The sequence below is a fragment of the Mesoplodon bidens genome (assembly GCF_964165515.1).
Source record: "Mesoplodon bidens genome assembly, chromosome: 3".
Lineage (NCBI taxonomy): Eukaryota > Metazoa > Chordata > Mammalia > Artiodactyla > Ziphiidae > Mesoplodon > Mesoplodon bidens.
This window is the reverse complement of record NC_138178.1, coordinates 2,939,029-2,961,284: the sequence shown is the minus strand read 5'-3', so window position 1 is coordinate 2,961,284 and position 22,256 is coordinate 2,939,029. Positions and strand designations below refer to the sequence as shown.

Here is a 22,256-nt window from a genome sequence, read left to right as displayed (position 1 = left end):
GCAAATCCAGAATTTCCTTTGGACCTAGCTGGGTCTAAACAAGGAGCCAGTATCCAAAAAAAAAAAAAAAACTTTGAAAAGTAGGAGGAAAGCTTTCATACTACGTTACTTTGATATTTATTATAAAACTACAGTAATTAAGATACTGTGGTATTGGCATCAAGATAGATAAGTAGATCAATGGAACAGAATAGAGTAATTAAAATAGTATGATATTGGTGTCAATACAGACAATAAGATCAATAGAAAAAAATGGAGAGTCCAGAAATAGACTCACATTGATAAGGTCAATTTTTTCTTTTGACCTAATCCTTGGGTTTAAAGTTCAGGACTGCAGGTAAGGGGCAGAGTGGCAAGGCCGGTACAAATGGTAACAGTGGCAGGGAACCCAGCTGGCACTGGCAGGAGCCCGTGCCGGGGTGTTGCAATGCCTATGTCTTGCTATGCTGGCTCTCTCTTTCTGGTTTTCTTTCTTTTGGTAGGTGTCCTGTGGAATATACCATAGACAGGTGTCAGCAGTTCTCAATGGTCAACTTCTCTATTATGTCTCTTTACACAGGTATAAAGATAATTCAGAAGAAAATACAAAGTTTTCAACTAACGCAGATGAAACAGTTGGATATTCTTATGCAAAAAATAATTCCAGTCCAATCCTGGCACTTATACAAAAAGTAAGTCAAAATAGATTGGAGATCTAGCTGTAAAAACTAAAATTACAAAATTTCTAGAAGATACATAGGAGAAAATCTTTGTGGCCTCAGGTTATGTAAAGATTTTTTTACATTCAACGGCAAAAGAATAATACACACACATACAAAATTGATATATTGGACTGCCTCAAAATTAAGAAATGTTGTTCAAAAGGCACTGTTAAAAAGTGAAAAGATAAGCCAGAGAGTAGAAGAAAATGCTTATAAATCACATATCTGATAAAGAACTGGTATCCACAATATATTAATAACTCCCAAAACTCAGCAATAAGAAAACAAACAACTGTATTTTTTAAATGAGCCAAAGATTTGAACATACAATTCATCAGAGAAGATATACAGACAGCAAATAAACACATGAAAAGATACTCAACATCATTATGCACTATGGAAATGTACATTAAAACCATAGTGAGATACTATTGTGTGCCTATTTGTAGGTCTATAGTTAAAAAGACTGACCCTGTGAATTGCTGGTTAGGATGCGAATGAACTAGACCTCTGACACATAATGTAAAATGGCACAAATACCTGGAAAACAGTTTGACAATTTCTTAAATAGTTATAAACATACACTTTCCATAAGATCCAGGCTTTCTCCTTCTGGATATTTATCCAGGTGAAATAAATGCCTATGTCCATACAAAGACGTGTATACAAATATTTATAGCAGACTTGTTTGTAATAGCCTTAATTAATTAACTAATTAATTAAAAGAAAACCAAGAACAATCCAAATGGTTATCATCAGGTGAATGGATAAACAAATTGTGGCACATCCATACAATGGAATAGTACTTAGCAATAAAAAAGGAACAAACTGTTGATACATGGAAGGACATGGATAAAGCTCAAAATAATCATTCTGGCGAAGAAGCCAAACAAAAATCAGCACAGACTGTATGATTCCATTCATACCGTACTAGAAAATGTAAACTGACCTCTGGGGACAGAAAGCAGGTGGGTGGTTCCCTGGATTGGGAGCAGGGGGTGGGAGAGTGATTGCAAAGGGTCAGGTGGAGAGTTTGAGGGGTTGGGCATGTTGACCACTTTGTGGGGCGGTTTCGTGGATGCACACATATGTCGGCATTTCAAATTGTACACCTTTAAAACACACCGTGTACTGTTTGCTCATTATCCCTGAAGCAACGTGGTGTTGACGCTGCGACTGGAAGAGGCAAGACTGAGGCAGGGAGACCACTCAGGAAGACGCTGAGAATCCAAAGTGTCCTTACACCTAGAACCCGCCTTACAGGAACCAATTTTACATAAATAACTCTAATATAAACATAAGAATTCTGGTCTGTTAGGGGTGAATCCATTTGTAGGAAAATAAGAGCTAGTAATGAGTAAGCAAAGCCTAAGCCAGTACATTTGGGGCTTTGGTGCTCCTTACAAAAGGACCCCTGGTTCCTGCTGCCCTGTCACCCGTCACCCGGGTGCCTTTGTGCAGTGCACAGGCTGCACAGCCATCCACAGCAGCCCTGATCCTATAGACCACGTGGTGTGATAGAAACAGCACTGACCACCAAATCTTGGCTCTGCCATTAACCGTATGGCCTTTGGTGAACCACCTAAAAGTCCTCATACCTGAGCTTCTCATCTTGGATTCTGGCCCTATGGGGCTTGGTTGAGATAAGAACTATGGTTAGGCTTTAAAAACAGGCATATGGGGCTTCCCTGGCGGCTCAGTGGTTGAGAGTCCACCTGCCGATGCAGGGGACACGGGTTCGTGCCCCGGTCCGGGAAGATCCCACTTGCCGCGGAACGGCTGGGCCCGTGAGCCATGGCCGCTGAGCCTGCGCGTCCGGAGCCTGTGCTCCGCAACGGGAGAGGCCACAACAGTGAAAGGACTGCGTACCGCAAAAAAAAAAAAAAAAAAAAAAAACAGGCATGGGCCCCATCAACCTGTTCTGACCAGAGGTGAGGGGAGAAAGGCTGGTCTGGAGTTCAGGTGTTAATATTCCACTAATAATAAAAACATCCCTGGGCTCTTTATTAATCTTTATTAAGATGCACATTAAGCTACTAAACAGGGCTGTCTTGGATCAAACTGTGAGAGACGTGTTCCCACTTCTGTCTCCACTGCTACCTTCTGGGGCCTTTTGTGATGTACAAGCATCACACCCAGTTCCCCCTGTCACCCCCTCAGTGGCCCAGGGCCCACTGGGAATTCCTTCCCAGAGAAGTTTGCTGCCCTGAATTCCCGAGTCAATCTATTCCTTGCTTCCGTCTTTCCATCCATCCTTTTGGTGTGTAGATCACAGCTCGGAGGAATGAGTATTACTAAATGGAGTCACGCTCAGGTTGGTATATACGACTAGGGCTATAGCTCTCTTAACCTTAACCTTTCAAGAGACACTTATTTTAAACGAGATGCTCATTTACTCCAAAGAATGACTTTCTAATGGTGGAATTTGATATCAAGTAGCTAGCCCTTTGGGCATGGGAGTGAAGGGGTGCCTCTCGAAACAAATCTCCACATTTAGTGCCACCAAATCTCCAAAATGATCTCCAAAATGTTAAGCCATGTGCGCTGCCTTTTCAACAAGATAAGTTTCCTTCTGTATAATCATGTTTATATCTATGTCTATGTATCTGCTACAAACTCTGCACAGGAAATAATGGAGTCAAATATGGATTTTTTTTAACGTAAGAAACTGATACACTGATTGACGGCTGCTGCCACAGTGTTTCAGGTGCTGCTAGTGGCTGAAGTTCAAGTTGGTAGTTCCAGTAATTTAGCTCCATATACTGGTCTGTGATCTAGAGGATGAAGTGAATGGCAGTGTGAAAGAATTTGCTGAGGACACAAAAGTGTTTAGGTTGGTAAGAGCTGGGAGGGTTGTGAGGATCTTAAGGTGGCTCTACTAAACTGGAGGATGCAACAAACATGAAGACTGATAACGTTTTACAGAGAACGCCAAAAGGTAATAGATATTGAAAGAAATCATTTAAGCTCTACATAATTTAAGCAGTACACACCGAGGGACTTAGAATTTATGTTAGTTTCAAAAGGAAAAGACTTGCTGTAGGAATCAAATTAATAAAAACATTTCAGTAAAGCCATCTAATCTGCAGTGGTCCTGAAAAAAAGGCCAAAAGAGTCTAGGTATGTACTGAGAAAATACGGGGAAAATACAGGAAAACAGGAGGCAGTCGGGACTGGGTGCCGACCTGACAAGCTCTCTTCTGCTGACTCGGTCCCGATGTGTTCCTCCTATTACCCTCAGCCCCAGAAAATGAATCAAGACCTGTCTAAACCAATAGTCCCCAAAGTATGATCCCCAGACTGGCAGCAGTGGGATGACCTGGCAACTTATTAGAAATGCAAATTTAGTAGGCCCCATCCCCAATATACTAAATCAGAAATTTTGGTGGAGGAACACAGCAATCTTTTTTTAGTAAGCCCCCCAGGAGATTCTGATTCATGCTGAAGTTTGAGAACCACTGGTCTAAACCAGTTGTGATAATCCCATTCCCCTTTGCCAATGATTACATTAAGGATAAGAATGAACTCCCTTCAGGTCATTGAGATACAAGTGAAAGTCTGCTGGAGGATTTTAAGAAAGGTATTTCTCTCGGATGAAAAGAAGAAAGACATTGCAGCCTTTGGCCTTAGTTCTGTGAAGATGTGATGTCTGGAGCTTCAGCATCCATCTTGTGGCTAGGAGGAGGCATGGCTGAGGACCACAGAGCAAAAAGATCATGTTTCTGTGCCACTGAATTAGCCAACCTTCCCGTGACTCGACATCCAGGATGTCTGGCTATGTGAGAAGATAAACCTCACTTTTGGTCAGATATGCTATTCCTTGCATCTGAAAGCATCCCCCCCAAATCACATGCCTTTCTTCTCCACTGTGGTACAGAGGAAGCAAACCTGAAGAGGTAAATGTTCAGAAATAGTGAAAAAAATAAAAAATAAAAACCCAGATCTCAGCCCTCTCACCTGAACACGAGAGAGCTACATTCCCTAACCTTAAAGCAAGTGTATTTTTGAGCCTCTCTGCTCTTATATACTGTATTAATATAACAAAGATTTACTTTTCTCATAGTTATCTGTAAAGCATCTTTAGTAACAGAGCTATGTGCAAACATAAAAAATCCCTCCTGGGGTCAGCATCCCATCCATCCAGTTCAGGGCTGTGTGACTGAAAGATACACTGGGAGGAAAGTTGGAAGGTGTGATCGTTCTTGGTTGCAACCTTGGAAAGTTAAAGTTGCACACAGTGCACTTTCATTTCCCCCACCTCCCGTTATGAATGACCATTTATGAATCTGATCAACTCTCAATGTTGTTAGTCCTACTCTGAATTAAGAGGTCATGCAGTGGACGCACACCTCATCCCAAGGACCACTTTCACGGGAAATAAAATGCCAAGACAGATGTATGGGTGGAAACCTACACTTAGAGGAGGCAAAGGGTATCTCCTGCTGACTGTGTCTTCACACCTTGGCAACGCACGTTCGTGGGTCTGTGAGCAAAGTCACAAGGAATAGGGCAGAGAGTGCCAGGATCAGCCCGATGAACGCATCCTTTTCTGTGCCATCCAGCTTGACCTTTGACAAACTTTTAACAGTGAAGCCCCTCAAGTGACTAACTGCAAACACAGGTGAGATTGTCATCCTGTCCTATGGGTCAGGAAGATTGGGCTTTACAGGACTGACAGCAGGAATTGTTCCAAAATCAACTGTCCTCCTCAGAGAATTCCCTGTCAGCTGTCAAAGAAGGCTGGCTCCGTTGAATTCAGCCCTCGAAGAGTGCAAAGGGGAGAGAAGAGCTCTCAGAGACAAAAAGCAGACCTTGCAGGATTTTACGGCTTAAGACCAATACCTTCCCCTGCCCTCGGAGCCATTAAGGAAGCCAGCAGCATCTGGAGCCCAGATGTTCTGAGCAGATCTCCCTCTGGGCAGAGGCTGGCCTAGTCTGCCCTGGAGCTCAGAGCAGGTCACGAGAGAAAGTAGTCTTGTCCCGGCCAGGAAAGTGGAAGTGCAGCTCCTGGCCACAGTCTTTATCCAGGCTGGAGCCTTGAGTTCAAGGTTTCTCCCATTTCCTACCCTTGGGAGGCAAGGCAATTCCTGTTGCCTGGTGGAGTGAGGATAAATGGGACAGGGGATGGGAAAAGCACTGATTGTGTGGCTTATAAAATCCCCGTGGCAGAAAACAGTGTTGTGAACTCACCCAAAGCTATTTCTCAGACTCCTTGGCAGCCAGGTGGGGTCATGTGACTGAGTCTTGGCCAATGGGATGTAGATGGAAGTGACGTGCATCACTTCTGGGCCTGGCCCAGAAAACACACCTGGGCCATGTCACAATCCCACTCCCCGGGCTTCTGGTCACGTGCATAGGATCCGCAGACAAACTCCCAGCTGATGGGGATGGGGGCCCACTCGATGGAAGGAGCTCACATCCCTGATCAGCTTCACAGAAGCTGATCTGTGGCCACCTGCCTAGCGGTCTCAGATTGTCCTGGAATGCAAAATAAAGCTCTGACTGTGGTAAACCATCTCAGAGTTTGTTGTCCTATCAAGCATTGTTTACCCTACTTAATGCAGGCTCGGAATGTGTCCCAGAGAAAGCAGCTGAGAGGGTGACTGGAACCTGGGGCAGGGGTGGGGAGCCAGGGGTGGCAAATACATTTAGAGAGTGGCTCACAGTGTCCAAGTGGCATGTGGTCTTCCGCTCACTTAATGATCCTCCCTTATCAATGCTTTTATGCTCTGGATGAACCTCTGTGAGGCTGTCTGGGTGCCCCTCACCTCTGACTGGCTGTCAGGATCTATACAGACAGCTAAGGAGGCATATTAAACAGGCCTCAGGGAGTTCAGGATCTGAAAGAAATTAACCCAGGCAAATCGCCACGGAGTAAATTTTTCTGTTTTAGAAGACAACATTGGCAAACACAAGCCACACCATCTCTCGAAACCTGTGTGTTCACTGCCCTTGAATGCATCCATGGTGGGTGGTTGACAAGTGTAGGGACAGTTGGTGAATGTACAGCAGGTTAATATCAATTTTCATTGGCTTGGTAATTAACCTGTGAGATTTTTTTCTGTATGAGCTCTACAGTGTTCTTATTCCAGAGATGGCAATCATTTTAGATAAATATTTTCATGCAAAAGATTCTGCCAGATATGTTTTATGCATGAATAACCTGATCTGAACAAATTCATTTCTGATGCTCAGATATTACCTCACTTATTTTGGTATTTTTATTGTGGCAAAATATACATAGCATAAATTTACCATTTTACCAATTCTTAAGTGTACAATTCAGTGGCATTCATTACATTCACAGTGTTGTACAGCCATTATCACTGTATATTTCTCAAACTTTCTCATCATCCCAAATAGAACTTCTCAAAACAATTAAGTAATAATTTCCCCTTCCCCCCTTTCTCCAGCCCCTAGTAAACTCTGATCTATTTTCTGACTCTAAGAATTTTCCTGTTCTAGATATTTCATGTAAGTGGAATCACAAAATATGTGTCCTCTTGTGTCTTATGTTACTTAGCATAATATTTTCAAGGTCTATCCGTGTTGCATCATGCATCAGAACATCATTCCTTTTTACAGCTGCCTAATTTTCCATCGTATACATACACTTTTCTTATCCATTCATTTGTTGATGGACATTGGGTTGCTTCCACCTTTTGGCTATTGTGAGTAATGCTGCTATGAAGATGGGTGTATAAGTATCTTTTCCAGTTCCTACTTTCAATTCTTTGGGGTATATACCTAGGAGTGGAACTGCTGGGTCATACAGTAATTCTACACTTAGCTTTTTGAGAAAATACCAAACTGTTTTCCATAGCAAACCTGTAAGATTTAAAAAACCCAGATTAAAGAAAACATGTAGAAGAAGGCTCTTGTTATGCCATGGGGAATGCCTGCGTGATGAGTGCCAGCTGTGCCTGGAGCCCTCATTAGCACAGAGCACGTACCTCTCGCCCAGCTCTCTCTAGGCAATCGCATTAAAGCCTTCACACCTGAGTGACTCCTCTATACAGAGGTAAATTGCCGAGAAGCTGATAAAGCTGAGCTTCAGAGCCCCTCGCTTGCCCTGACTCCTTCCAAAGCCCTGGGAAGGGCCCTTACCATATGGTAATTTGTTGGGGTTTTTTTTTTTAAATTTGAAAAAGTAAGAGATTTGAAGCAAAATCAGTTAAGACCACTGTCTCTTTTCACTCTAACTCCCCCTTGTATTGGGTGGTGTTGGGATGCCCGTGGGCATCTGGGAGAATGTTGATGATTGATTCTGGAAGCCACTGGAAGAAAAGACTCCCAGATTTTGAGTCAGGTAAGTCTCCAAATAGCTATTGAATGACACTGCAGGGAGCTGGGTTAAGAGCTTAAGATGGTTGAGACCTGTCTCCTGCCCTCCAGGAACTTCCAGACTCAATGGGGATGGGAAACATACATTAACACTTACAATAAAAGTCAGAACTTGCAAAATGCCATAACAGTGTGTGATGGGTCCAAAGCAGGGAGAGATGGCGTTGAAAGCGTCTGTGAGTGGGTCCACTTGGGATGGACCTGGAGGGTCCATTTCCCCCAGCAGAGAGTGGACTAGTGGAAATCAAGGCCCTAAAGTCAGGAGCGCCCAAGCTCTAAAGACATGAAACTGCAAAGGAAATTTGGGACCACCTTTTAGAGCAGGGGTCAGCCAATGTTCTCCATGAAGGGATAAATCGTATTTTAGGCGTTTCAAGCCATGTGATCTCCATCGCGATGACTCAGCTCTGCCATCAGAGCATGGACACAGCTGTAAACAATATGTAAATGATGGGTGTGGCTGCGTGCCAATGAAACTTTTTTTACACAAACAGGCAGCGGGCCAGGGCACCCAGCTAAGGAAACTGCAGGCTGTGACAAGCCACTGGAAGTCTGTGAGCAGGAGAATGACATTATAACACGACCAGAGGTGTGTATTTGGAAAAGAAATTTGGTTATAGGGTAATCCTTGAATTGGAGGATGTGGAATTGAGTATGGAAATAATTGCTGAGAGGCTTTTAGAGTGTCTGGGGTCAGAGGCTGGCATTGGGGCGTTGAAAACAGGAACTAGAAGTCCAGTTTGATAGGGCAAGGGATCTTATTGGGTGTAGAGAGAAATGGAGAGAGAGCTGGATTAAAAACGGGGCCTGGGGGACTGGGATTTAGGGAGTCTGCAGGGAAAGCTTGTGAGCGATGAGGGGCTTTGGGGTTGGATAGGCCCCTGGAGGGTCTCTGCACTCTGGGTGGAGTCGTTGGGCAGCTGGCGCCAGGTGACTGAGACCGCTTCCTGCCGCCCAAGGCCACGTGGGGCACGGCTGCCACGGGCCCCCATGTCACCCCCAAGGCTCCGAGCAGACAGCGCCTGGCACTGCGTGAGTCTGGCCAAGCCTGGGCTCCGGGTGAGCCATGCCCTGGATCTCTGGGCCACTAGGCACCTCTGAGGACAGCCAAGGCAGAGCCACTGCCGCCCCGAGCGACCGTGGCTGCCGGGTGGGCGGGCCCGGCTGCTTTGTCATCACACGTGCTCCGGACAAGACAAGGCTGTGTCTCTTGGGAAGCATGTTTGTGGGGTCAGGGTGAGTCCAGAGGAGGTCAGGCCTCGTGGAAATCGCAGCAGCCAGTCAGGTTACAGAATTCCTTAGCATCCCGGGGACTCTGTGTGCGACCCAGCGGCCCGTCAGGCACACATCCTGGAGACTCGAACGCATTTAAAGAGAGCAGGGGATTCTGAAAGAAAAGGTGCCGTTTCACCGCGAATATCTCGTCATTTCTCCCAGGAACGTAATATAATCCCCTCCCGGAAAAATCATCTGAAGGTTGGGTTTTTGCCTGGGTCCCATAGCAAACCCTCTCCCCGCTGCTCTGCGTGCTGAGACAATTTAGTTGAAAAGGAGCCGCCTTAGAATTTGCCACATTTATGTTTGACAAAGAGGCAGTTTACTCACTCGCGCGCTTTCTTGCTGAGATGTGAGTGTGAGGTTGGCAGATACTGAAAATGCTAGTTTGATACTCTGCGCACTTTCTTGGGAATTTATTTTAGAAGCAGAGTAATAAGAGAGATCTTATGACGCTACCGCTTGGGGTTATTTATTCCCGAGGCAATCAATGAGGAAGTGTTAGAAAATATACTCAGAGTGATTTCAAATCTGATTCCAGTCAAGTGAGTAATCTTCCCATTTTCTTTCCATATGTTATACGATTTCTTAAAAAGATGAAATGGTAAAGAACTAAAAGGCACTCTGGAACTCAGACCCTAAATATGAATATAAGATTGTACATTTTTTCAAGGAATGAAATGGCCTTAATTATGCTGAAACAAATGTTGATAGTGAAACCAAATACTGTTCATTGTATTCATAGGCACAATATTTTATGTTATTTTTAAATTTTATTTTATTGAAATATAGTTGATTTACAATGTTATGTTAATTTCTGCTGTACGGCAAACTGATTATATGCATTCTTTTTTGTATTCTTTTCCATTATGGTTTATCACAGGATGTTGAATATGGTTCCCTGTGCTCTACAGTAGGACCTTGTTGTTTATCCATTCTATATATAGTAGTTTGCATCTACTAACCCCAAACTTCCAGTCCATCCCTCCCCCACCCCCCTCCCCTTTGGCAACCACAAGTCTGTTCTCTATGTCTGTGAGTCTGTTTCTGTTTTGTAGATAAGTTCATTTGTGTCATATTTCAGATTCCACATATAAATGATATTATATGGTATTTCTGTTTCTCTTTCTCTTTCTGACCTGTCAGTACTTTGCTTAGTATGATAATCTCTAGGTCCATCCATGTGGCTGGATTTGGTACCAAATCTTCTTTATCCGTTCATCTGTCGGTGGACATTTAGGTTGCTTCTGTGTAAATAAACTGTAAATAGAATATTATAAATAGGCTACTGTAAATAGAATAGGCACAATACTGTAAAATACAACTGGTGATTCCAGGCCTTTGGGCAACTCTTGCAGTTTTTTCAAGGTGAAGAGTCAACCAGCTGAGATCCAGTCTCTTCAACTTGGTCCCAGGTAGTCTAGACCAAGTACATCCCCAGTCATTTCAACAGTTGAGTTTCCATTGTACTTACACACCATGGGCTCTGCCTGTACTTGTTGGCAAAAGAGTTAAGAAGTGATTATGAGAAAAGGTTATATGTGGGTCCTTTATGTTTCCTTCCCACTGGGGCCATCAAGGAGGAGAACAGACGAGTGGAGGAGCTTGCCTGGCTAAGTCAGGGAAGGGAAGGGGGGGGTTAGTTTGGTCTTCTTTCAGCCCTCTTTCTGTTAAGATCCTCTTCCCGGACCGTGTTAAAGGTTATTTCGGCCTTTTGGAGGACCTGATGGAAAGGGCCAGGTGGCTGGAGACTGGATCTAGAGCAGATGCTGCTTTAATATTAGTTCTCCCAATTTGGAGACCCATGGGCCTGTGGATACCTGCCCTTGAAGGCACATCAGGAGCAAAGGTTTGGAAACCCATGGCTGCGTCCCTGTGTCTATAACCAGGTGAATGGGAGCTGGATCTCGTGATCGAGTCAGCTCCTCCTGGCTCTGCTGAGGGCAGGGTGGTCAGCAAAGTTCAGGGTGAACCGGACACAAAGACAGCTTTGTTTGCTGTTGACCTTGGTGTGGAGAAAAGTAGCTTCCCATCCACTGAGAGCCCTCACCAGCAGGCCTGCTGTGCTGATGCCAAGAGAATAACCCACCGATGACCAGGCAAGGTGTGGCGTAGGTGAAGTTGTCTTCCTTTCCCTGCGGGTCCCTTCTGATGCCCTTCCAGATACACTTTTCTTTTTTCTGGGACCCACGGACCGCCTGTTCTTGACCACCCCTTTCCCATCCCCGCCACCAACTTCCTTCAGAGCTTAACCTCAGGCAAGAATCCGCACATCATCGAAAGTCTCGTGGGACATTTTCCACAAGCATCTTTTCCTCTTGGCAGAGTCCTTGGCTCAGATGGTAGAATTAAAGATTTCGTTTCCTGTTTGAGGTTTCAGGCAGCAAACTGGCAGCGGAGGACATATGAGGAACACGTCATATATATGAAATGCCCCAGATGGCAACCCAGGTTTGGCCCCAGTGTATCCACACCCTGCGCGCACACACTTGGCAATATTTGGAGACACAAGATCACAAGACAGAAATACGCTGATTCTTAGAAAAGAAATTTGGATGCAAAAATCTAGTTCATCTGTGCAGGTTTCAGTGAATTACATGGTTTGGACCACAGTGCATGACCTTTAGGAATTGAAGGCAAATGGAGATAATCCCCAAGTCACTCTCAACAGAGAGGAGGTATCTGTCTCTCTGTGGATCACAGACGCCTCCAAACACACTCTGCCTGGTTTTCCTCCAGTTCTGGTTTGGCCTACTTTCCCAGCCCCAGTTGACACCGCTCCTGTGGCTGTAGCCTGAGAAAGGAAGTGACCCTCTGAGATGAGAGGGTTCCCCGGTGACATCCATCCAGCTGGCCACAGTGGGGGCTTGTCTGGGGCCCACACAAGCGGGCTGTCAGAATGTGCCAAGATCAGCAATGATAAGGTCTTTGCAGAGAATTCCTTCATCGTGAGGGGCAAAGAGTCTGGACTGAGTGACATATCTGAACCCAGCCCTTGCTTCTAACATCTTTGGTCAGTGGAACCAAACTACACTCAGAATAGTCTGGTTCAAGAGACAAAAGAAGAAATAAAAAGAAGAGGGAAGCCAAGGTCATGGCTGAAAAACTTTGGGTATTTTGCAAATCAGACCAAAGCAGCTATATCAGCTAAAAGGTCAAACATCTTATAGATAAGTTCCAAATGGCTTTGATGCTGGAAAGTGGCTCCTGCCAGAAAGCTCCACTGGGATCTATGAGCGACCGCTTTTTTTTAACTATTTAGCCCTGCACACTTCCGGACTTTATCGTTATTCTCTTCTAATTGGTCTTGATGCCAAGCTCAGGGACCTAATGAAATTAGCCAGAGCAACTCTGAAGGGAAGGAAGAAACCCAACGTGTGTTTGGCATTTGATGCAATACCTGCCCTCATTGGACACGGAGCTCCGGACCTGGTGTGGCCGGATCTTCCCACAATGGCTCTGTAGCTGGGAGGTGGAAATTCCCATCTGATGCCCACGGGGGCTCCTTGGGCTCCCCCCGAACAGATGGTGAAGGCTTGAATCTAGTGACCTCAGAGAGGTGACTCTCCACCTGCACCTCAAACTGTCTCTACTTGATTAGCTTCAAGAAACACGCGACCGTCCTGCCTTTGGAAGGAGAAATATTTGATGGGGCTGGAAAAGTGGGGAAAGGTTTCTGCTCGTTTAGGGAGATGGGCTGTGCTTTCTGACATTTATTGTTACAGAGAGCAGGGCAATGACCCCTCGGGCTGGAGGACCACCCAGGCTGCTGACACTTCTCAACTAGTTTTGTTGTCACAGGGACCCTCCACCAACTTGTTCTAGAAGCTGACTGTCCTGACTTGATATTCTCAGTCTCCACACTGGTTCCCTGGACCATTTGTTGTAGCTCGGATTCTCTGTGCATGCATTTAAAGAAAAAAAAAAAAAAGCCACCTTGCCTTCTGTTAGTGTTCTGCTGTGCAAAACAAGGACTGAGAAAGGTGGAGGTGAAGAGTAGACTTTAACTTTCACAACAGATGTTTTTGCATTTATTTTCCCCCAGGGAGGAGAGGAAATGCAAATTGTTCATTTGAGCAATTTCCATCCTTTTGGATGGCCCCTGTCCCCTCGCTGTGAAATGTGCATAGCTCCTCAACCAAATTGTATGGGATCATCTTTCCGAAGGGAGAAAACCTAGTTTGCATACTTCAGATTAGAGGGCTGCGTTAAAGCGTGTGGAAATCAGAGACTCACACCATCCCCAGTCACAACCGACTCAGACCCTTAGGGAGGGTGATGCTTGATGCTTAGCAGTTCTGACACCCCAAAGTGGTGACAGGAGATCTAATGACACTTGTAAAAAAAAAAAAAAAAAAAAGTGTAGCTCATTACATAATGTTTTGAAATTCTCAGTCTTTCTGAAATTTTCAGATCTTTCTTATGGTGGTATACCAGGGATGAAACTTTCAAAGCCTCCCTCTGCACACAGGCTGTGCTCAGGCCAGCTCCCTCGCTCGTATCAAGAAAGGGGAAGGAATCCGAATTGGGTTTTCTTTTCCTCAGCATGAAACTACCTCTGCGGCCAAACAGCTGGCGCTCGCTTCCTCAGCAAGTTCAGTTTTCCCTGCAACTCCGAGGCCAGCAGAAAACTCCGGAAACTGAAACCATGAAAACTCCAGGGTTCCCAGAGGAAACTGGACCACCCCAAACCTTTCTAAAACGGGTGATCACCGACCCAATTACAAGTCAGGAAAATGGTCTCTGGGGGAATGAGTTTTCTGAGGTCTCAGAACGTTTTCCCTGGACTGAGAACATTTGGACTCAAGCTCTTGGTTTTGCATCTGGAATGGGAAAAATATCTGGTGCCATTGTCTCCTCAGGAGGTCAGAGCAGAGGGGCCCATGACTGGACCTGAGGGCTCCAGGGCAGGCGGCAAGGCAGGGCCCGCTCCCCACTCCTGTACCAGCTGCTTACGATGCTCCGTCCCATGACTCTCTCTCTCTGCAGCCACTCCAGCTGGACAGCCACGTCACCAACGTTTACCGCTGGGCTGGCCTTCCAGAAGCTCAATCCCATGGGCTTTTGATGACAGGGATTTTCAGTGTTTAGCTAGTCGAGTTTCACTGTTTTTCTCCAGCGGATAGAAAGCCCTGACTTCCTTTGTTTCTAATTAAAGGCAGCTGGGCAGCGGACGAACTGCTCCTTCATGTTCCCTCCGTGTGGGAGTATGGTCGACGGCAGCCCACTTTGCCTGTCACCAGTCTGCTGGGCACTTTTAAACAAGTCACCTGGTCTCTCTGCAACGTGAGAGGAACACACACTTCTCGGTTGGGGTGCTGGGCTCTTTCCCTGTTGGGCGATATTCAGCATTCATAAAAGGGCCCTCGAAGCAAAGCCCTGGGTTGTCCAAATGCCCATCCATCACCATAAGCAAATGTATCCCATAACACTTCAGGTCTTTAGAACTAAATGGAATAACTGCAAAAAATCTCTTTGGAATAAAAGGGAGAAGGCCCAAGTAAGAGCCTGATCCACGCAGTGAGTTAATGACCCCCCGGGAGTGCAGTCTTTTCCTACTTGGCAAGCTTTAACTCTGCTGGTGCAGAAGCACTAGGAAAGCACAGACTAGTAAACACGTTTCTAGGCCACCAAATGGCAAACTATTTGCTCGTCACTTTGTGCCTTTTGCCCCCGAAATATGCATCAACACAAGTCATCTTTCTTGTACTGCAGCTGTGGTTAATGCCAGGTCTATCTTTCCAAATGAATCGGTGTTTAGTGAACATAAACTATGGGTTTCAGAGCTGTGGGCTGGGAATGATAGAACTGGAGAAGGATCTCGCGTTTCCCGAGCATGTCCTCTGTGCTGGATACTGCGCTGACTGCTCGAGGGTCAGCTCATGAAATCCACACAAACCCGTGGAGCAGGTAACTCGGCGTCTCCACGAACCTGGACCGTGTGACCTCAGGCTCCAGCCTTCACACACGCTACCTGTCTCCAGGCTTCTTCAGCTAGTCTGATGGAGGGTACCTGCCCACGTTAGAAATCTGCTTCACTAGCTATTCATCGACCTGGAATCCAGTGGTCGCTCAGGAAATACTAATCCCCTCTCCCGTCCTTTCCCGTCAATCCTATCTGACAGCCGTCAAGGAGGACGTATCTGGAAGAAAGACTCTTCTCCGGGTCGGGAAAGAGTAAGAGAACAATCTGTTTAAGAAGATCTTTTCCTCCAAGTGAGGATTTAAAGAGTAGAACCTTGTCAATTCCATCTCCACAACGCTGGGGAGAAAATGAAGTGCCTTGCTTAAGGTAAATCAAAAAAATAAAGAAATGAAAAGTAAGAGGGTAGAGCCTTTCCATGTTTTTAAAATGTATGCGTTCCAAAATGTTGATGGCAGCTGCCTTGGGTATTTCGGTAACGATCCTTATCAGAGTCTAAAATACTGAGTCATCCCCCTCACTGTGACTCACCAGCAATGTGCTCAGAGCTGCTCAGGTTTCACACACTTGGTTGGAAAAGAGCTCATCCACCTGCTAACAGAAGCCCCCTGAAGTGGTTCCCTGGGGATGCAGGGGTGACTGTGCTGCTCTGCCTTCCTGGGAGTGGCGTTTTGCTTTTCTCTTCAGGAAGGAGTTCAGAAGCAAAGAGGAAGTGTCTTTTCTGCCCTAGAACACACTGAATCAGGGCTGAAACCTATTATCATTCCAGTCCCTCGGACCCACGTCCCCTGAATGAAACTATGCCAACGATAAGCGGATGGGCTCCACGGCTGGAAGGGCGGAGGGGAGAGATGTTGGCGGGGAGGTGTTAGGAAAGGGACTCCTGCACCGTCACACACCGGGCTTGGCCAGGTCTTTTGCAGATCAGCACCGAGAAGTCGTTGCTCCGGGTTTTGGCCCTCACTCACGTCCGTCAACCTGGGACACGTGGCTTTATCAGGGTACCCGTGGTGTTTTTCACGGCCTTGCTAATGGCTCTACATACCCAGAAGACCCTGAAAACCAAGAGCTGGCCGCCCGCTATGAGAACTGCCCCAAATCCCAGTTTCCACTGAAGGAGATTAAAGCAAAGAGCTGTTCAGGGGCTGTGGGTGTGTGTGCGCGCATGTGCGTGTGTACGCGCTCTTTTGTTTTTTTAAACTGGTTAGCACTGTTCAAAGCGTCTGTAGGAGGCTTTTTGCTGGGAGCGCTGGCCCTGCAGACCGCGCACGGCCACTGCACCACATCCTGCCCGTCTTTCCCAGCTCCCGGAGTCAAGCTGGGAAGTCTCTCACGACCCTGAGGCTTGGCCTGAGCTTGCTACAGCTGCCTTTCCTGGGGCCTGCAAAGCCTGATCCCTGAGCCGGGGCTGCTTTGCTCGCCTATTCTTAGCCTCGCGCCACAGACCTCTCTGAGGGCTCAGAACGTGTTTCCATCGGGGCCGCACCCGGAGGAGACCCGTGTGCTGCCAGGTCTGTGGGACACCTGCACGGGGATCCCAGCAGCAGTTCGATGTGGTTTGTTTCAACGTCCAAAGGAAGAGAAATAAACGCCTGCCGCCAGGCGCCCTCCCTGTCTCCCGAGAACAAGGGGCTGAGTTTTCTCTTCCAGCTGAGCTGAGGCCCTGGAGGGCGGCTGAGGGGGGACCGTGGTCACGCCGAAGAGCCAGAGGGGCAGGAGTGCCACACGCAGGACAGCCACTCACGGAGCAACGGGTCAGGCTTCGGCGCGGAGCTGCCTCCCGCCTGCCCTCCGTGCACGCGCCCCGAGACACGAAGGCCGCCCTCCCCCGATCTGCCCGCGCGCCCCGGTCTCCGCAGGGCGGTGCTCCTGGCTTCTCGGCTCTGCGTCCTCAAGCCCCCGGGGAAGACGCCACCACAGGCTCCATCACCTTGGAACGGTTGCTCTGTGGCTGTCACCCTCACCCGACGGGGCGACTTGAGGGACAGGGGCCACGTCTGTTCACTTTATCTGCATGTGTGCCCGGTGGTCCATGTATGAGGGGAGGGGGTGTGGCCATGAGGAAGGAGGCGTGGTTTGGGGTCGGTTTCCGAGGCACCCCCGGTGACCCCCGCGTAGGGAAAGCCGAGCAAATGAACCCACGGATGATGCGCTGCGAGAGGATGTGATGACTGAAGGTAAAAACCCAGCAAATCGCCCCAGTTAGCAAACATACATCAGCTAATTCTGGTTTTACTTGTACTTTTCCAGCTTATTTTAGTTTAAGTAAGACTTTCTGGATTGACTGCATTCATCCATTCAGGAGACTGACGGACCCTAAACCCTGGCTGGCTGGCCCAGTCTTTAGCTACGCAGCCTTACATTGTAAAGTGGTGACTACACCATCTCCGACTGGTGCCCAGTATCAGCCGTATTCAGGCCAGAATGTCACGTCCAAAATAATCAGGCGCGACACGAGCAATGAAAAACAAAGCTAAACCATTCACGAGCTGGCAAAGGCCCTGCGTGAGACAAACCGTTGCCGTTCACTCAGAAGTGACCGTCCAGCAGTGACCGTGCGGTGTTCAGACCGCAGCTTGGCCACACTGACTGCTGCACGGGGCGGAGTGGGAGGGCGGTGCCCGGCCTCGGCGGGGCTGCGTCCCTTCCGAGGCCTGCTTGGCGGCCAGGCCTTTAACGGCCCCGCCCCCCAACCTGTGGGCACTTGATAAAGAACTTGCCTCCCACTCCCACCCCGCGCTGGGAAGCTGCTGTGAGAGCCCGGCTCACCCTCTCTGTTTAGCTTCCTTGGTGGCGGGGCCTCCCTGCCCAGCTCCTCCTCTGAGCTTTGACACTTCCCTAAATGCCACTTTTCTGACCTCCTCAGCGTCTCCACGGTCCTCAGCCCACAGAGCCAGGTGCCCTGGGTCCCCACGGCCCTGAGAAGGGGGCTCAGACAGTCATGAGTTGTAACCTCAGAGCCAGCCCCAGAAGGCGAGCTTTCGGAGCCAGGGAAGAGGTCAGGGGACCAGGTGAGCTCAGCACAGAGGGATGCCCCTGGCCAGGGACAGACTACAGCAGAGATGCCCTGGCCAGAGTCGGCATGAGAGCAGGTGGCCGGTGCAGGCCCCACCCCGTGCCTGGGAACAGGCCCTCGGGAGCCCGTGTTACCCCGGGCCCAGGGTAGCTCCTGACATCTTGGGCCAAGAGGGGCTTGTGGCCCTACTGCTCCACGAAAAGGAGCTGATTTCTACAGAGTTCTGGAAAGATCACTAGACCGGTGGTTCATCGCCCAAGGGTGTAATCAGAACTGTTGTAGGAGTCTTGTCTTTTCAAAGTCCACACGCCAGGGCCTCTTTCTGGACCTGGCAAATCAGAATCTCGGACGAGTCTGGGGTGAGAAGAGCAGACATATGTGACTTTAGAAGATGCCCAGGTGACTCGGATACAACACCTGCCCCAAGGTGGACACCTTCCCAGCCGGGCAGTTTTGAGGCCAGAGACCATGCCTTTTCGAGGTTTTTAAAATTTATTGAAGTATAGTTGGTTTACAATGTTGTGTTCATTTCTGCTGTACAGCAAGGTGATTCAGTTATACACATGTATATGTTTTTTCATATTCTTTTCCATTATGGTTTATCACAGGATATTGAATATAGTTCCCTGTGCTCTACAGTAGGACCTTGTTATTTATCCATCCTGTACATAATAGTTTGCAACTGCTAATCCCACACTCCCATTCCTTCCCTCCCCCACCTTCCCTCCCCCTTGGCAACCACAAGTCTGTTCTCTATGTCTGTGAGGTTGTTTCTCTTTCATAGATAAGTTCATTTGTGTCATATTTTAGATTCCACATATAAGTGATATCATATGGTACTTGTCTTTCTCTGTCTGACTTACTTCACTTAGTGTGATAATCTCTAGGTCCATCCATGTTGCTGCAAATGGCACTATTTCATTCTTTTTTATGGCTGAGTAATATTCCATTGTCTATATGTACCACCTCTTCTTTATCCATTCGTCTGTCGATGGACATTTAGGTTGTTTCCATGTCTTGGCTATTGTGAATAGTGCTGCTATGAACATAGGGATGCATGTATCTTTCAGAATTAGAGTTTTGTCTGGGTAAATGCCCAGGAGTGGGATTGCTGGATCATATGGCGGCTCTGTTTTTAGTTCAGACCATATGCCTTTTCACCTGCATTTAGTACAGTTCCTCCCACGTAACAGACCTAAAACAGTCTTTGTTGATTGATCGAACGAATGAATATGTGAATAAATGAACAAACACTGCCAGTGACCAAAAGCATTGTTGACGATGCCAACAAATACAGCGAAAGAATGGAGTTTCCCATAGTGGATTTTAGCCCCAGCTGTAAGTCAGTCTACCAGTTCCCCACTCAGAACAACAGCTAAATATGACAACAGGAACGTGGATTTTAGGGACTAGTGGGATTCGGCAGCATATCTAGTATTTGCTGCAGGAAACGAGGATTTGTATGAACGTCGTAGAAGAGGGCACTCCACTTAGTTCACAATTAATCGTATCATCTGAGGTGTCATTCTGGCCTTGGAAACAATGGGAACCATAATTACATGTCTAAAGCCCAAAATGGATCCCACAAGTGTCTGACAAGGAGAACATAAGGATGATGGAGTGCTTTACCCATCAGCCTGACCACAGGGCAACCCTGGTGAGTCACGCTTTCAGGCCGCGGTAGGATTTCTCATTACCCTCCATTCTTCTCCCTGAGTATATTGAGCTCATGGCGATTTGATGGATGTGACTCTGTTTGTGAATCCAGGCTGGGCTGCTGTCTTCCTGGATCTGACCCCTGTATAGAATAGCCATGTAAATTAGCATGGGCCTTGGGCCAGGAAAAATTAATCCAGGCCTCAGTGCAATCAAGTAAAAGGTGTCAAAGGGCAAACAAAGAGGGAAGTGTGACTGGGGCCAGGGATGCTCTCTTTTACAGGTTTCGCTACTTACCGCCTGGTGATCATTTTTTTGGTTTTGTTTTTGTCACTAGAAAAGTCGCAAAATGTAAGAGGAACTGATGGAAGTCTTTGCAAATCTGTATGGGATGAGAAAAGAGTTCTTGTTGAAAGTGGGATTAAGGCATTCGGAGAGGGCTTCCCTGGCATCAGGTCTGAGTGGGCCTACAGGCCGGGCCCCCTCGCCTTGACCTCAGCACCCGGCCGTGCCTGGACAGCGCTCGCCGCACTGGGTTGTTTATTCACGCGTTTCGTGGTGTTTGTCTGTCTCCCCCGTTGGACTGAGTTCCCAGGAGGCAGCGAATCACATCTGTCTTGCCCACCTCTGACTCCCAGTAAGTGGCACAGGCATTGCAGGAATGCACGGAGATGCCAGTGGTACTGCCCAGCCTCCCTCTAACAAGAGCAGGCTCCAGGGTTGGCCGTGCCCACGGTTCGCTGTGTGCCTGTCCTTCACAGAACCCCCTGATGGCTGGCAGCTCTCACGTCCTGTTTGGGCGTGGGATGCCTTGAACACTCATCAGGTTTTCTTTTAGCCGCCCTGGCGAGACGCCTGGTGAAACACCACCCAGAGAAACGGAGACAGAACGTAAGGAACCCTGGCAAACTGGAGAAGGAAAGGCAGGGGCTGGGGCGAAGGGTGGGCTGGATCCAGAGGGTAGCAGGTCAAGAGAGAGCCAGGTGCCAGGCCGGGGGCCCGGAGGGGCTGGAGGTGGAGGGCAAGGCCACATGGAGGGCAAGGAATCAGCGTAGGCTGAGCACGTTGGGGTGGAGCCCCGGGCGCAGCAGCTCCCCGTGTCACAGGACCCCACTTCCCCGCCTGCAGAGCCCGTGGTCAGAGCAGTAACAGTAACTGGTGTCCACTGAACTCTCACTCTTGTGTCCTCCACAGACTCTCCCTGTGGGTGACTGACCCAGGCTGGGGACGGGTAATTGTCAGAGCTTAGAGGTCACAGAGGTGAGGGTTTGACATCCGGGATGGTATATTATCGTTAGGGAACTAGCAGTGTCCCAAGTCTCTGTCAGTCAGTCCCCCTCCCATGAGGTGTGACTGTGTGTCACTGCGGAACACCTGTGATGGCACTCAAGGAACAGCGGCAGAATGGCAACCCAAACACACGGCATGGTTACCCCCCAGGGCCCCCAGCACAGCGCTCACTGGTTGAGCTGGATCGGAGCCTGTGGTCTAGACCAAGGCCACGCACACACAAAGATCTCCTCCCCCGCAAGGAAATGTAAATGATAGGATTAGCGAATTAAGACAGTCTGTAGGGAGAGAAGGAGCACATGCAGCCAGCAGTGTCCTGGATGAGGTGCATCAGAGGAGCCACTGCCTGGGAACACGCCCTCGAGGGATGGCGGCCTCTGAGCCTCGCCATTCTGTTGGCAGCTCTTCCTTGGAGGACAAGGATGTCTCCCAAGGAAGGCGCCGGGCCAGGATGCAGGTGAACCAGCAGAAGCAGGAAGACACGGGAGGGAAACCATCTTCCCCTACAGCAGTCGTAGTAATAGTAAAGATGATAATGATGATAAATATTTAGATGCTATCTGCAGAGTGCATTTAAATGTACAGTTTAACCTATAGAACGATCATGCTGGGAGCTCTTCTTTGCCTTGAGATAAGCAGATTGCTTTAGTGACTCATCCAAGACCACAAAGCTAATAAGTAGCAGAGAGAGAACTCAGTACCAAGAGGGCAAAGCCCACCAGCTTTCTGTCCACCACATGGTAACTGAGTTAATCTCGCTGGGGAATGTGATTTGGGTATAAGGGCAGACCTGACGCGGTGTCCGTCATCCCAGCCAAGCCCTCTCCTTCCTACCACTGGTCCTGGCAAGCACCTTCCTTGCTGACTCCCAGTAGAAGAAATTCTCTGTCTGGCTGTACCTTTCCAATTTACAATTATACATAATTTAAAATCTTTCCAATAATGGATCAATTCTTAAAGGTTCGTCACTAGTGTAAGATTTATGGCAATAAGCACCATCTAAATATATTGGTAACTCGCTGTACATAGAACAGCACGACTAGGTGCTGGG

General features: G+C 47.8%; 1 protein-coding gene across 16 annotated transcripts in view; it reads left to right on the top strand.

Moving 5' to 3' along the window:
• ZNF438 (zinc finger protein 438) overlaps positions 1-22,256 on the top strand; it is a 391,097-nt gene that overhangs the window by 116,256 nt on the left and 252,585 nt on the right. For all 16 annotated transcript variants that reach the window (XM_081230082.1, XM_081230072.1, XM_081230075.1 and 13 more), the window contains exon 5: positions 560-671. The gene's annotated coding sequence lies outside the window, so the exon portion shown is untranslated. The remainder of the gene's footprint in view (positions 1-559; positions 672-22,256) is intronic.